The sequence below is a fragment of the Rhinolophus sinicus genome, linkage group LG10 (genome assembly GCF_036562045.2).
Source record: "Rhinolophus sinicus isolate RSC01 linkage group LG10, ASM3656204v1, whole genome shotgun sequence".
In the NCBI taxonomy this organism is placed as follows: Eukaryota; Metazoa; Chordata; class Mammalia; order Chiroptera; family Rhinolophidae; genus Rhinolophus; species Rhinolophus sinicus.
Window position 1 is genome coordinate 83,756,761 of NC_133759.1, and position 14,569 is coordinate 83,771,329.

Here is a 14,569-nt window from a genome sequence, read left to right on the forward strand (position 1 = left end):
ATCGTTTCTCGTGTTTCTTAGCCATTTGTATTTCTCCTTTTTTATACAGTAATGTATGTAAAGTACTTAGAATGGTGTCTGACATGATTCATGCTATATATAATATTATTAGTACTCCTTTTTCAAATTTCTGGCCTTTGGATTACACGTATCATTTTTCTTAGTTCTGCTTTCTTTTTTTTAATTTTAATTTTATTCAGTGACAGTTAACATTCAATATTATATTAGTTTCAGGTGTACAGCATAGTGGTTAGACATTTATACAACTAACGCAGTGATCCCACGATAAGTCTAGTGCCTACCTGGCACCCTACGTAGTTATTACAATATTATTGACTATATTTTCCGTGCTGTACTTTCCATCCCCGTGACTATTTTATAACTGCCAATTGGTACTTCCTAATCCCTTTACGTTTTTCACCCAGTCCCCCAACACCCCCTCCCCCCTATCAGTTTTGCTTTCTAATGCCCAAGGTAGGAACCTAATTTTTCCTGATGTTCTTTCTTCAGCTTATATGACTTTTTCGCTCCATCCTTGCTTCCATCTCTTATTTCCTGGCCACCCACCCCTGCTCTCAGCTTTGGAGTGGTGACTAACAAAGGGTACTCCTCACTCAGCTGAACTGCTGTCTCCTGGTTCACTAGGCCTGATTTGAATGGGAACCTGAGCATCCTCTGGACCTCTCTGCTCTAACAACAGTCAGCAACCTGTCGTGCTGCTAAGGTCCTTCTGACACCCAAGTGAAAAATGTCCCCTCACTTCTCAAGAAGCCACAGGAGTTGCAGTTTCTAGTAGCTGCAAAGGCGCCCTGAGACAGGTATGCCCCTCCACCTGGCTGGTGCTGTGCTACTTTCAGCCCTTCTACTCATGGTTCCATCTCAGCAGATAGAGAGCCTGCCACGCTCTCTGCTTACTCTAGAGGGCAGTTGTCCTACCTCCTCCCTATTTGTTACATCTACAGACAATTTCATATTCTCTGGTTTTGTGGCCTAGCTTAACTACTGCCGAACCTCTGAAGAAATTGGCATAAGCGAGGCTGTAAGTCTAAAGGTTTCGCTTGCCAGTTAATTGTTCATTTGAGTCAGACTTAGGCCAAGTTAAGAGTTCCATATTTTTTTCCTCCATCTGGAAGAGAACATCTTTGAAACTCAAAACGTTATCAGAGGCTCTGGTGTGTGTGTGTGTGTGTGTGTGTGTGTGTGTGAGTGAGTGAGTGTGTGTGTGATTTTTTTTAACCTTTCATTTTAAAGTCATTTCAGACTTATGAAACTGTTGCAAAAATATAAGAATTCCGGAATACCCTTCATCTAGATACCCCAAATATCAACATCTTATGTAACTACAGTAGAATTATCAAACCAGGAAATTAACTTATTATCTATGTTACAGACCTCAAATTTTGCCCATTGTGTCCCACTGATATAGTTTTTTTTGTTCTAGAATGTCATCCAGGATCACACATTGCATTTCTTTGTCACATCTCCTCAGTTTCGTTTAACTTGGTGCTGTTTAGAGGTTTGGCTTATTAAAGGAACATTACCATCAGCAGATGTCCAGATCGTTCAAATCCCCCATCAGGACAGCATTCTATCTATGTTCCCATCTTGGGGTGTATTTAGGGACTGTTGTCAGTAACCTCCCACCACCTAGGTAATAATTCATACCTCTCCACAATTGAACCACTTATGTTTCTTCTTCCAAAGGCTCTATGATGTATATTCAATCTCATGTTTGCAGATTTTCTTATAATACAGCTATTTCTTTTGAACATTTTGTCTCCTGCCTTATCTCTTCACATCATACATTCTTCCTTGAGCAATTTACTATGTGTATTATCTATATTATGGTTGTTGGTTTAAAGACGTTTGAGGGCCCTAATGTGATCTTAATAGACATTCTGTAGCGTGACCTCCCGCCTCGAGCGGCAGCACCAATTACTGCTGGCCTTCTCTCAGATATGATGGCAGTGATTCATGGGAGTGGAGATTATGGTTGGATTAGCTTCAATTTTTTGTTTCCCCTCTGTGGGAAAAGCAATTGATAAAAGAAAGATCTTTTTAGAGTGACTTTGTTCATTTGATTGAACGATTAAACTGGCCTTTCTATCCATTTGTGCCGCTTTCTCTTCCACCCTAAAAGCCAGAAAGTGTTCATATTTGTGAGTGATCAAATCAAGGCTGGCATTTAAAAAAGTACATTGACAGAAGGAGCTGGATATATTTTGAATATTAGGAAGTCTGTGGGTCAGGTTGTTTGCTTTGTGGTGAGGTGTGGAACCAGATAAGCATTTTGAAAAATTGTCTCTGGGTTTGCTGAATTGGGCTCAAGTGCGGTTCATGATGCCAGTGTGACCTCATTCTTTTTAGGTGTGTTCCCGAAAACCCTTCTGGAAGAAAACACCAGAATAAGTAAACACATCCGAAAAGCAAAGCCATTTTCTAGTATGGTTTTGAAAATCTTCCTGTTTGGTCATCTGGAAAATAGTGCAGACATGCAGTCTAACAGTTACAGCCAAAGGCCGAGCAGAAGGAGCGGGGCCCTGGCCAGCCCCCAGCCAGCTGCCATTGCTCCCACATGCTGTGTGGTCTTGACCCAATGCCCAGAAAAGCAAGATACCCCCCCCCCCCCATCTTTACCTCTTTATTTTTAAGAGCAAAAAAGAAAAGGGGGTGAGGGGAACCAGAAACTGAGCTAAAATTTCTTAGGTTAGAAATATGCCTTCTTATAATTAATCGTTACTAATTAGTTTTGTTTACTCCATAAATCTAAAAACAGCTTTACTAAGGAAAAGAACTTTACTAAGGAAAAGAGTTTTACTAAGGAAGTTATCAACATGCTTGAGGTAAATTGATACGGATTTTTTTTTTTTTTTTGGCAGTTGGGGGGTGCCTAGTGTTGAAATATATTAGAGTCCTTTTAACTTTCTCTCTTGGAACTCCTTTGCAGAAATGAATGCCATCTTTCTCCTAGTGGTTGTTGGCTAGGCCAGTATCTGAATGGATAATGATTCTTTGCCTTGGCAGTTTTTCCACCTAATTCATACCTCTGTGTGTTGTCATCCCAGGAAGATGTCGACTTACTGAGAGCAGGGATTAATCACATCCTTTGTGCCTGTAGTAGTATCTACGGAAGGTGCTTAGCAGAGTGCTGTGCAACATAACAAGCACTCGGTCCTCATTTAATGAACTTGGAGACAATGACTTGGGTTGGGTTCTGTTATGTAATCTAAACTGAATTCATTTGTTGAGTGTCTTGGGTTTGGTAATGATTGGGGCACTCTAAATAGAAATCCAGGAAGGCAAGGATCTTGACTTTCAGTTCTTCACTACATCCCCCACCTAGAACAGCCCCTCAGGCCAAGATCACTAAGCATATTCATGGAGAATTCATGTTCAATAAATATTTTCTGAATGAATGAATGAAAAAAGAAGACTACCCAAGGGTATGTTTCTCTTTTTAGCCACAGGCTTTGAATTTACTGTATTTTGTTTCACGCTGCTCAGGATTCCTTCCCCGTTTCATAGAGATTGTTGGTATGTGGCAGAAACAGTGTCCTGCACCAGAGAAAGGCCCAGGATAGAAGGCTTATTAGAGACTGAGGATCTGGAATTGGTTGAGAAGTTTGTAATGTTTCAATGGTTGTATACTCTCTGTAGAACCAACAATAAAGTTAGCATGTATATACATATGTATATATAATAGTATATACATGTACTTGTGTGTGGATATCACATATATTTCTGGCTTTCTGTGAATTTATGAAAAATGCATAATTATGCTCAGAGCTCTGGTTCCTAGTGGTCAGACTGCCATGCTCTAAGAGGAGCTGTCACCACCGGCATCCTTGTGGCCATGCTGACGAAGCTAAGAGTTGATAGACAGGTAAGAGCTGATCTTAGCCTTCCATTCCCTGAAATGATTCCTTTACTGTAGCCCTCTTTTTAGAATTAAAAAAAATATATACACCCTAAGAAAGAGTGTGTGCGTATACACATATGCAAGTGTGTGCACGTGTGCACACATCCCTACTCCTGCAATGATGAGGTACAGTAGAGAAGTGGGCAGTGGTCGTGTTCTGATCCCAGATGGGTTTCACTCTGTGTGCAAGTGGATTCCTATTGTGTTAGTTCACTCTGTTGGTAATAGTAAAAGGGTTAAAGGCATGGGCTCTGGCGGCAGCCAACTTGAGTTTGAATCTTGATTCTGCTGTGAAGCTTCGAGCAATTTATCGACCTTCCTTGAGCCTCAGTTTGCCCAGCTGTAAAATTGGGAGAGTAATAGTACTTATGGGATTCAAGGAAATATCACATTGTTTCTACAAAGATTAAGTATCCAATGGACAGTGAATTCCAAAGACTTTAGATTTTACATATGCCTGTATGAATATTATATCACTGTCTAGAGACTTGCAAAATCTATCCTGACTCTATGATGACAGCCTTTTGAGCTAGTTATCGTCAGTGGAACTATGATTCAGAAAAACCCAAGTATGATATATTTTATTATTTTTGGGGTAGTAGAGCTTGGAAGAGGATATAAAGCAAGAAAGCAAAAATAGTAATACTAAAAAAAAATAAACTTAGGACTGAAAATTGGAAGGAAATGTGATTCTGACATTGTCAGGCCAGTTTTGTTAACTTTATGTCAATATGGTTACATTAAGCAAGCACAGAAATGTCCTACTGAGGTTTTATAGTTTAATTTCCAGAGAGAGTTGGATATCTTGGCAGACGGGATTATGGGGCTATTTAGGGTGTACTACTTTCCAGTCTTTGTTGCAAAGGGCTCAGAGGCCGAGTGATTAATACGTTCCTTTCTATGAATAGTCTCAAGACCAGTCATATCACTCTCACCAGTTCCAGTAAGCCTTTATTTTTGCAACTATCATTTCTTTAGCCCTAAAATCTAATCATAACAGATACTGTGTTTCTGCTAGTCTGTGGTTGGGGCCAACACTACCCCATCAGAATCAGTTTTTGGAAGTTAAGATCAATTTTGCCTGGAATGTGGGCGATTTCCTTGGGTAGGTTGGCATATCAATTAGTTTTCTTACTGGGTTCAAGACTGTTCAGTAGATTGTTCCAAACTCCAAGCTCCGTGTCATTGACTCGGTCTGTGTGCTCATCACAGTCAGAGGAGGACCAATCAAAGCAGTGGGGTGAGACAGCGAGCACATGTGAGGGGCAGGGGCGGAGGGGGTGGCCGGACCTTGAACACTTCCCGGATTAGATGAACACGGCTTCTCCCTCTGCAGGCCCAGGATGGACTCGGGGAGGGGCATCGTGGTAACGTCTGTGAGCCCGCTGAAGTGGCGTGCGAGACGTTGGCATGTGGCTGTGCTAAGGAGAAAAGCCCATCGCATTTACTAGTTTGTCAAAGGGCTCGCTGCCCACTGCCACCTGGTCGTTTTCTGTGGCCCCGTCTGGTTCACAAGAATAAATATTTGAGGGCGGGCTCTCTGTTCTTAATACCCAATAAAGTCATGGCATGTTGTTCCTTCTGGGCCCACTGGTGAGTTGAAAAGAGCGGTGGAAGGCTTCACTGCTGGCACATCTGTCTGCCCTCTGCCTGCAGTTTGAGCTTCCGAGAGAGACACAGCCTGATTTCTTTCCCAGATCCCTTGACTTGTGGCTGCATCACTCCAATTTCTGCCTCTGTTTTCACATGGCCTTCTCCATGTCTTCTCCTCGTCTGTCTCTTATAAGGACACTTCTCATTGGCTTTAGGCCCACTGGATAATCCAGGGCGATGTTTTCTTAATGACAAAAGACGCTCTTTCCAAATAGGGCCACATTGTCACATGCACAGGTTCTGAAGGCATAAATATAGCAGGTCCTGAAGTAACTCGGTTGATGAGATGCCGTTGGAACTTAACTCTTGTTGATATAGATTAGCCTATGGTAAAACTGGTTTCCTTACACATTGTTTCACTTAAAGTCGCAGAACCTATTGTTGTTAAGTGAGGACTGACTGTGTTTTTTTATGGGCCACTGTTCAACTCACCAGAGCAGAGTGATTTTATTTCTTGGTCTCCGTGTTTTACAGGTGGTATATGCCATCTTGCTGCCAACATTTGGGAGCTTTCTCTTATGGGTGTGTTTCTGTTTTGTGTCTTTTTCTGTTGTCTAAATCAGATGGACTCAAATCTTTTAGTGTTTGCCTGGAGATGGCCTTCTCACTCCCTTTCAGTGTTCCCTACAGACATTTTAAAAGAGCTGTAAGCAGAGGACAGCCTTGATTCCTTAGGAGGTGAGGGGTAGAGGTAGGGAAAAGAGAAAAGTTGTATATCAATAAATATATAATATATAAATATATATAAAATATATTGGTCCTGACTCTGTCCATGGACCATTGTTCATTGTTCAAAGGCAGAACGAGCTGTTTGCTTCAAGGGAGCTCAGTCATTGCTAGACTCCCATTCCCACTGGCAATTGGCTGTTCCTGTACTTGCTTGTTGTTTTTATTAAGTTGTAGTGGCCACAATGGCGTGGAGAGGATACAGCTTTTAACACCTCGCCCAGCCAGTGCATTTAAGTTGTGCTATGGTCTCGCTTTACACAGTGAGTGTCCCATACCACCCAGGATTTCCCTCGCTGGAGTACCACTGCCACTCTCCTTCAAGGACACAAGAGAGGATGTAAGCTGCTCTTCAAAAATTTGAGCCTCTGGAATTCAATTCCGTGAACATTTATTGAGTATAAACTATGTACCAGCCACTACATGGGGACTGAGAGAGTTAACCAGCAAACAGGTTAGGCAGCTGCCCTGGTGCCGTACGTAGTTCCCTTTCTCTCTCTCTCTCTCGTCGTGTCTTTTCTCAATCCTGTGCAATGGTTAGTTGTTTTAAAATGAACAACTTCTTTGGTTTTAAAACTTCCATGCAAGAAAGTCCCTGTGCCCCAAATGTGTACATACACGGTGTTTCGTAGCCTCAGAGCTCACTTCTCATAGGTTTGGCGCTTTCAACAACCTATTTCAAGTAGCTGCTTGTTTTACCACCTCCCTCCTATCTAATTGGCTGGGTCTTCACGGCCTGACCCTGGGGGGCACTGCCTGTGTCATGCTAGTTCGATATTTTGGGCTTTGCCAGAATTAAGGCAGCCCGTCTTGTATGGACAAGGCTGTTCTTTTATTCTTTTTCTTTCCAGTGAGGTGGACCTAATGGGGTACTGAATGATTGACAAGAGACCAGCCAAAAGAGTTTTACTGTCCCCTTTTTCTTCTCATAACATGCAGTGACTAAGTATTACCTCTGCGTAAAGGTGGGCTTTAACTATGCACCTGGTACGGGACCACAGAGCGGTCTCAGTTTGGTACAAGAGATGACTTCCTGCAGAATCTTGGTTGGCATGAGGCATTGATCCATCTGGGATGGGCTGTACAATGCTAGCGTCACTTTCTTCAGACCTGGGTCTCTGATAAAAACTCTCTTGTCTCCTTGGACCACTGAGGGGGATGCCCACTGTCCCCCCTCCCGCTCCATTCTTTTATAGATGGTGCAAGGAAAGCATGTAAGCTGTCTAAACAAAGGGTTTTTGTTGTTTGTTTGTTTGTTTTACAAGGGATTTGTGAACATTACATACTCTAATCCTGCAGCCCGTCTCAGGGAAAGGGCATCCAGGCTGCGCCATATTGATAAAGACTGCTAGACCATAGTCAAGATCTGTTCATCTCACTCTTCCAATGAAACAGAAGAATTTTAGGCCCCATAAATGGGATATTTCCGAGAACTTATGACAGTATTCATCCAATTTAGAGCCCAGGTCAGGCTCTGCTTTCTTTCTCTGCAACTATGGTCAGAGTCTTGGCTGAGCCTCCATCCACCCCCTTGGCTTCTGGTAGAGTCCTTTTGTTCTTGTAAACGAAAATTCCCAAGGTTACCTCTCCTCTGTGTTACAAATATGTTTTCTAATGAGTTGATGAATTACCGTCCCTACTCAACCCCCACGCAGGAGTCCTTCCGTTGGTCCTATTTTCTCTCCAATTCTCAGTTTTCTTTCGTAAAACACTCAGCTTCCTTGTTAGTCCTGATGACCCACTTCCTATCGGGATCTCTCCCCCTCCCTCTGGGGCACTTGCCAGGTCCTCCTGCCTAGTCCCTAACTTTCTCCAGTGACATAGTATCTGGCATGTAGTCTACTCAGGACACATGGAGAAAGTGCATGGAACTTGACGAGTGGCCGGTGGTGGTAGAACAACTCACTTGTATTTCAGGTATTCTAATACCCAGTCTGCGTCCTCCTGGGGACGTTGGCATTTTTGCCTTAGGTGTTTTGTTTGTTTGCTTATTTGCTTAGGAACATGCAGTTTGCCTGTTTACAGATATACTTGACATTGGTCAATTCCTGTATTGCTTCCGTGTCATCAATTCAAAGGCATACTTTCACTTTTCAGGAAGAAAATTGAAACATTTTATTAAATATAACAAGGATTATAAGATGCATTCCAATTTTAAGACAACAGGTGGTTTTTTTTTTAATTTAATAAAGTTTCATTTTTCAAAATATACAGTTGGTGGGACCTGTCGTTCCTGCATCTTCCCCAGCAGCTGGGGCAGCCCCACCCTCAGTGTTTCTGGAGCAAATGCCGTGAGCTCTGTGCTCTGACGCTAATTTAATAAGCCCTGTACTAGGGGCTCCTGAAGGGCTGCCCTGGCCAAGAACCTGCGGGGCTGAGTCTCTCAGAGACAACAGCTGGGGTTACAAGCTTGTCATTGGGAACTTCCTTACAGTTTGTCATATGTCGCTTTGTCACACAAGACTGGGTTATTGAGCGTGTCCTGAACTTTGCCTTTGGACCGCTTCTCCTTTGTGGCCTGGCCTCCAGATTGGTTCACTGGGTCTTTATTTTTCTTGGCCGACTTTCCAGCATCTTTCTTCTTCTTGACGTCCTTGGGCGGCATGGTGAAGCTCAGAGAGTGGTGGCTGCAGCTGCAGCCTCGCTAAGATGTCGGACAAAAACAGAAAAAGGAGATAAATGTGTTTTAGAATCAAGGAAATACGGCATACTGTATAGACCCCTAGTGATATACTATGATTGGCCTGGAGGAAAGTTATGTAGGCAGGAGACTTTTTGAGGGGAAGGGAGATCAGAGACTCCTTTAAAAATCCAATGACTGCTATGGACTATCCAAAAAAATGAGTGTACCTGGGAAAGAAATTTTGGCGTAATATTTATGGGGATTTGGGGCTCCTTTGAATCCACGCGGGTTACGAATCTCTGGCATCGAGCACTGTGAGAGAGCATGTCCTTGTCTGACAGGAAAGCTTTCCAAAGAATGACTGAAGAAGAGATCTTGCAGTGTTTTCTGTCGGGAACCTTGTTTACATTATTAACGCTAAAAGACTCTGTAGGCCCTGAATAGGGAAAATGGAAGCAGACGCTGACCGATTCCAGATGTTCGTCTCCTTGCAGGCTGTCTCTTTGGCCAGGACATGGTTCGTGCTGTCCCCACGCAACATACAGCACACTCCGAGGGAATCCGCGTAAAGTGCGCTGCTGACTTGGCTTTGCTCTCTCGTAATGCCAGAGTCCTGGCTGCGACCCTGAGTGGAGTCCAGCCAGCCCAGTTATTTCTTTAGGACAACTCGGGAGCGCTTCGGGACTTCTGAAGACAGCGGAGGATTAGTTGAGAATGCTTAAGCCCACACTATATAATGAAACTGTGCATCCTTTTAAGCATAATTATAGGGGAGGTATCCATATTTATCTGTGTTTTCATTATCTGAGTTTCTGAAGTTATGAGCTCACCTAGGGAATCAGAAGTTATGATTAATTGAAAACATTAACTGATGACAGACCACTAATGAAATCAGTCGCAGCTTAACCAGTTCTCCTCCTTGCTCAATACTTTCATGTATTTTAAAACATCTTGTCTGTGCCCTGGTCTGTCTCTGAATGGCAGGTAAACATTGAAAAGCAGAGCAAAGAGAAACTTTAAAAAAAAAGAAAAAGAAAAAAAAAGGGCGGCAGGATTTTTATGAAGTCTATTGAAGGGGTATTGGAGAGCCTCTTGAATCATGTGCATGGTCATGGGCAAAGGATGACCTAGGGGTGTTAGACCAGTTAGCAACTGAAGAGAAAAAGCGTGAGGATGACAGTTTGATGGATACTTGAAAGGAGAATGATATGAATCAAAGGATTAAGAATGGACCTTTGGGAAATGGACAAGGCCCTCAAGTGCAAAACTGACCATCTTTTTGTTGTGCTGTTAAAGTCAAACTTGAAGGCTATCTTATAGCATTATCATAAAATCTGGTGGGAAAAAGTTCATTTCCTGTCAACACTTGTTTAGTCAGTTAAGATTTTGTGCACAAGTGAAATAAAAACTTAAGTCTTATTTACAGGAACCTTATTTTGATTACTTGTTATTTCATTTTTCTAGGTAAAGTTCTAAGCAGTCCCCCCACCCCCACCTAAGATCACCATTTGGCCATAAAACGTTCATTCTCCTATTAAGGATATGACTCGGTGGCTTTGCATTTGTACCAGGTCTCCTGTGGTAGGTAACGAGCCACTTTTTCCGAGACGTGTATACAATGATGTATGGTAGGCAGTAGGTTTGGGTACAGATTTCTAGATCTTCCTCACTAAGAAGAGTCTCTTTACCAGTTTGATCTAGATTTCTGTGCCACACTGTTCTTATTCCCTGCTGCCCTGTATTGGGAAGTATCTTCCTTTATTGAAGTGTGTCCTGCTTTTTATAGAAAGTGCTCTAGCATTCTTATGTGATGACTCAGAGTTCAGCTTTAACTACAGAGAATTTAGCAGTTGCACTGCTAAGGAAACTTGTGCCTATCAAAACACTGCAAACCTCTCTCTCTTCCCCTCCCCCCCAATTCCTCCATGTTTCACACATCATTTGCACATGCTCAGGTTTTCAATCTGGAAAGATTCTTGAACTGTGGCATCAGCTCCACAGAGCTTTTCTAGAGAGAATTTTATTTCATAATGTTTCAGTGAAGAACGACTTGCAACTTGAACATAACATGAGTACATTTGAAATGACAGAGGGGAATGTGTTAAAGGCCTTTCCCTCTGTTTGTTCGAAAATAAAAATCAGTAGTAAAAAATTCAAGGGATAGATATTAAAATTTGGACCCAGACCCCCCAAGTTATGTATGGTCATTTTTTTATTCACAGAACATTTTTCAGGTTTTAAGTCATGTGTTTAAATGTATGCCCCCTTTCCCTCTTCCCCTGCCCCTGTGTGGCACCCAGATTATGTTTTAAGTAAGTTTTAGAAATGTGTTGACTCAGCTTTTATGCAAAGGTGAGCTCTGTAAAATGCCTAAATATTTAGTGAACTGCAAGATTGAAAGGCCTCTGAGGTGCTGTTATAACCAGGACTAAAAATAAATGCAGCAATCGTATATTGAATATATTTTAAATAAGCAGTATGAGCAGATTGTTGTTGTGCAACTTTCCTTAAATATTGCGACCTTGAGAAGTATGTGTGCTAATATGTAGGAAAAGAGTATCATATGAAAATTAAATATATAGAGAAAAATGTGCATGTTTGTTTTTAGTTCACTTCTCTAATGTAATAAGGAATGATTAATATCAGACTGTCAAAGCTGAAAGAGACCTTAACATTTGAGATCTTGAACATTTTCCTCACTTACAGAAACAGGAAGGCCCAGAGAAGGAAAATGAATTCCCAGCACAATCCCACAAGTACTTAGTGTCAAAGCCAAGACTAGAACCCCGGGGCTGCTGACTCCTAATTTTATGCTCTTGTCATGATGCCATGCTGTCGTATGGGTATTTGTAAAAATGGTGTAGCAAGAGCTCATTTACTCATTCGTTTTTATCATTAATTTGGCAAACTGGACACCCACTTTTCTATTGCTGTGTAACAAACCACCACAAACGAAGTAGTTTAGAACAACCTCCATTGTTAGCTGTAGTTCTGAAGCCCAGAAATCCAGCTTGGTGTGTCCGAGTTCTCTGCCCAGGCTGAAATCAAAGTGTGGGCTGGCTCTGTTCTCATCTGGATGCATGGTCCTCTTCCAAACTCATTCCTGTGCTGAGAAGAATTCAGTTCCTTGTGTTCGTAGGATTTGAGTCCACAATTCCTTGCTTGTCATCCTACGCTAGCATCTAGAGACAACCCCACATTCCTTACTCCATGGCCTCCTCCATTTTCAAGCCACCAGCAGTGTATGGAATCCTTCCTACACTTTGAATCTTGAACCTTTTCTTTAACTACCAGCCTGAGAAAACGCTCTGCTTTTGAAGGACTCATGTGATTAGATTTGGCCCATCCAGATAAATATCTGTATTTTAAGGTCAGCTGACTTGGGACTTGAATTACATTTGCCAAACCCCTTCATACTAGTTTACCTAGATTAGTGTTTGATTGAACAACCATAGAATAGAAGTCTTGGAGGAGCCATGTTTAGAATTCTGCCTACTACATCCAACTTATCTGGCAGCCAAACTTTGCACAAACCCTACCATCTGTGACACTTTTGTGAATCTTGAAATAAAGACAACTTTATAAGATTGATCGATTTTTGTATTTCAAGGGCCTACTGATGGAAATGGCTTCTAGGTAGTGATAACTATTACAAAATCCATGCACTTGATTGCATAGAAAAGGCAGAGTCACGCATGGCCTGATGGCCATAGCTGAAGTTGTTTCCAAATAAGGCAGCTGGGACAACCTGATGGAGCAAGAGTGTTTGTTTTGGTAGCAGAGGAGGAAGAGTATGCTCTTTAGGTCAAACACCTCTGCCCTCCTCATGGATGACAGCACCAAAAAGTAATACTGAGCCTAGGTCAACAAGAAAATGTTAAATTCCGTATCCTCAGTGTAAGAAGAGGAAAATCTATGATATAATGTGAAAGAAATTTCTGTCAAAAATAGTTGAACATTTTGGCACCTAAAAAGACTTAGCTCAACTTAACGAGAAAAGTAGTCCACTTTAGTGCCACCCCAGTGGCTTCCCATTCACTTAAAACCCCCAAACCTCTGATGTGGCCGGAAAGATCAGCCTCTTTGGCCAGCTTTCTGTTCCTAGCACACCAAGCTCTTTCCCACCCCAGGACCTTTTCATATGCCATTCTGCCTATCTGCAGTGTTCTTCCAGCTTTTCACATGCCTTGTTACATAGCTTACCCTTCCTTTAGATCTCAGCCTAAATTGCGCATTCTCAGTTTTCTAATTGCCCTATTTACAGCATCACCATCTTGCCTCTTCCTAACTTCGGATGCCTTCTGTCACATCATCCTGTGTTTCTTCTAGTCAGCCTACTCTGTTGGCTTGTTTATAATTTGTCTCCCGCCTTTGCAGTGGCACTCGTTGAATTTGACCTTGTGTAACTCACCTTTGTCTCCCTGGTGTCTAGATCAGGGCCCACCATGTCTGGACACTCAGTCACTATTTGGGAGATGTTGAAGAGTCCAGAGAGGTTAAATGTTCTCGTGTCACAAAGGGAAATCATGGCACAGAAATTTCAGTCTGTCACTTGACCTATTGGTATTCCTGATTACCAGTTTGACAGTTGGGATAAGAATGGCTTACTGACCAGCCCGAGGTCAAGAGCTGAGACTAGCCTCCCTGACACTTGATAGCTTCAGTTATCAAGGATCACAGGGACCTGGTCTGTGTTGAAATGATTCAACTTTTAGAGTTCTTGCCTTTCTTAAACAAAACGAAATAAATGAGTCTTCTAATGTCCTATTTGAAATGTTTCAGTTCACTCTCCTTACTCGCTTCGTACTTTTTCTGCTTGTAAATTAATTCTCGTCCAAATTTTTTGTTTTCATTTTCAATATCAATATCTATTAAACAAAATTGAAGACAGATTCATCTCCCAGTAGAAATTACACATCTTTTGAACTTTGGCCAATGTTCCTAACTTTCGGCACTCCTGGCTTTGTTAAAAATATCATTTACCCTTTCACATACCTGTGTGGTTGGTATCAAGACTGAATTAATGAGAAACTTCAAAGATTCAAGCAAAGCAGGAGAAATGCAAGTGGAGGAAAAGGAAATTATTTCCAAAATCAAACTTTTTCTGTTTTTCTACAGATTATGCCAGATATTTAATTTTCTACTGAAATTTAACTCAGGCTTCTTTCATTTAGGCAACTAACTACATGTGAATTTTACGCTGACAAATGTGAAACTGCTTTCAGGATTTTGTTTTTTTGCCTTTTGCGTACTTTAATCCCCCTTAGCTCTCCTTTCTGGGGTTTTCTTGAGTCAACAGGAATTCACAAGGTACTGCTGTACGTGTGGGATTCCTTTTGGCTCTTAACTATCTAAAAGAATAGGGAGAGGAGAGAATAGTGAAAGCTAAGACCCTTTATGCCCAGTTTTCAGATTATTTCCATTGTTGGGTAGTGGTGTGATGACTGGTCTTAAATCTTTTTCCAGTTTGCGGGCTGCCAGCCAGAAGAGCTGCAAGAGTTTTCCTTGTTTGACTAACAAAACTGAACAGTGACTTTTTCTTTTTTCCCTTCCCTCCCTTCCCCTCCCTTCCCTTCACCTCCCCTCTCCTCCCTTCTAAATTGCTGGTTGATAAAGCTATTTATGTGCAAAGTATTGCTTCTACTTGA

The 14,569-nt window shown here is 41.9% G+C and overlaps 1 protein-coding gene and 1 pseudogene across 5 annotated transcripts in view; one reads left to right on the forward strand and one right to left on the reverse strand.

Annotated features, from left to right (window-relative positions):
• Positions 1-14,569, forward strand: part of ARHGAP26 (Rho GTPase activating protein 26) — a 703,968-nt gene that overhangs the window by 463,412 nt on the left and 225,987 nt on the right. The window lies entirely within an intron of this gene.
• LOC109451076 (small ribosomal subunit protein eS25) lies at positions 8,500-8,968 on the reverse strand (annotated as a pseudogene).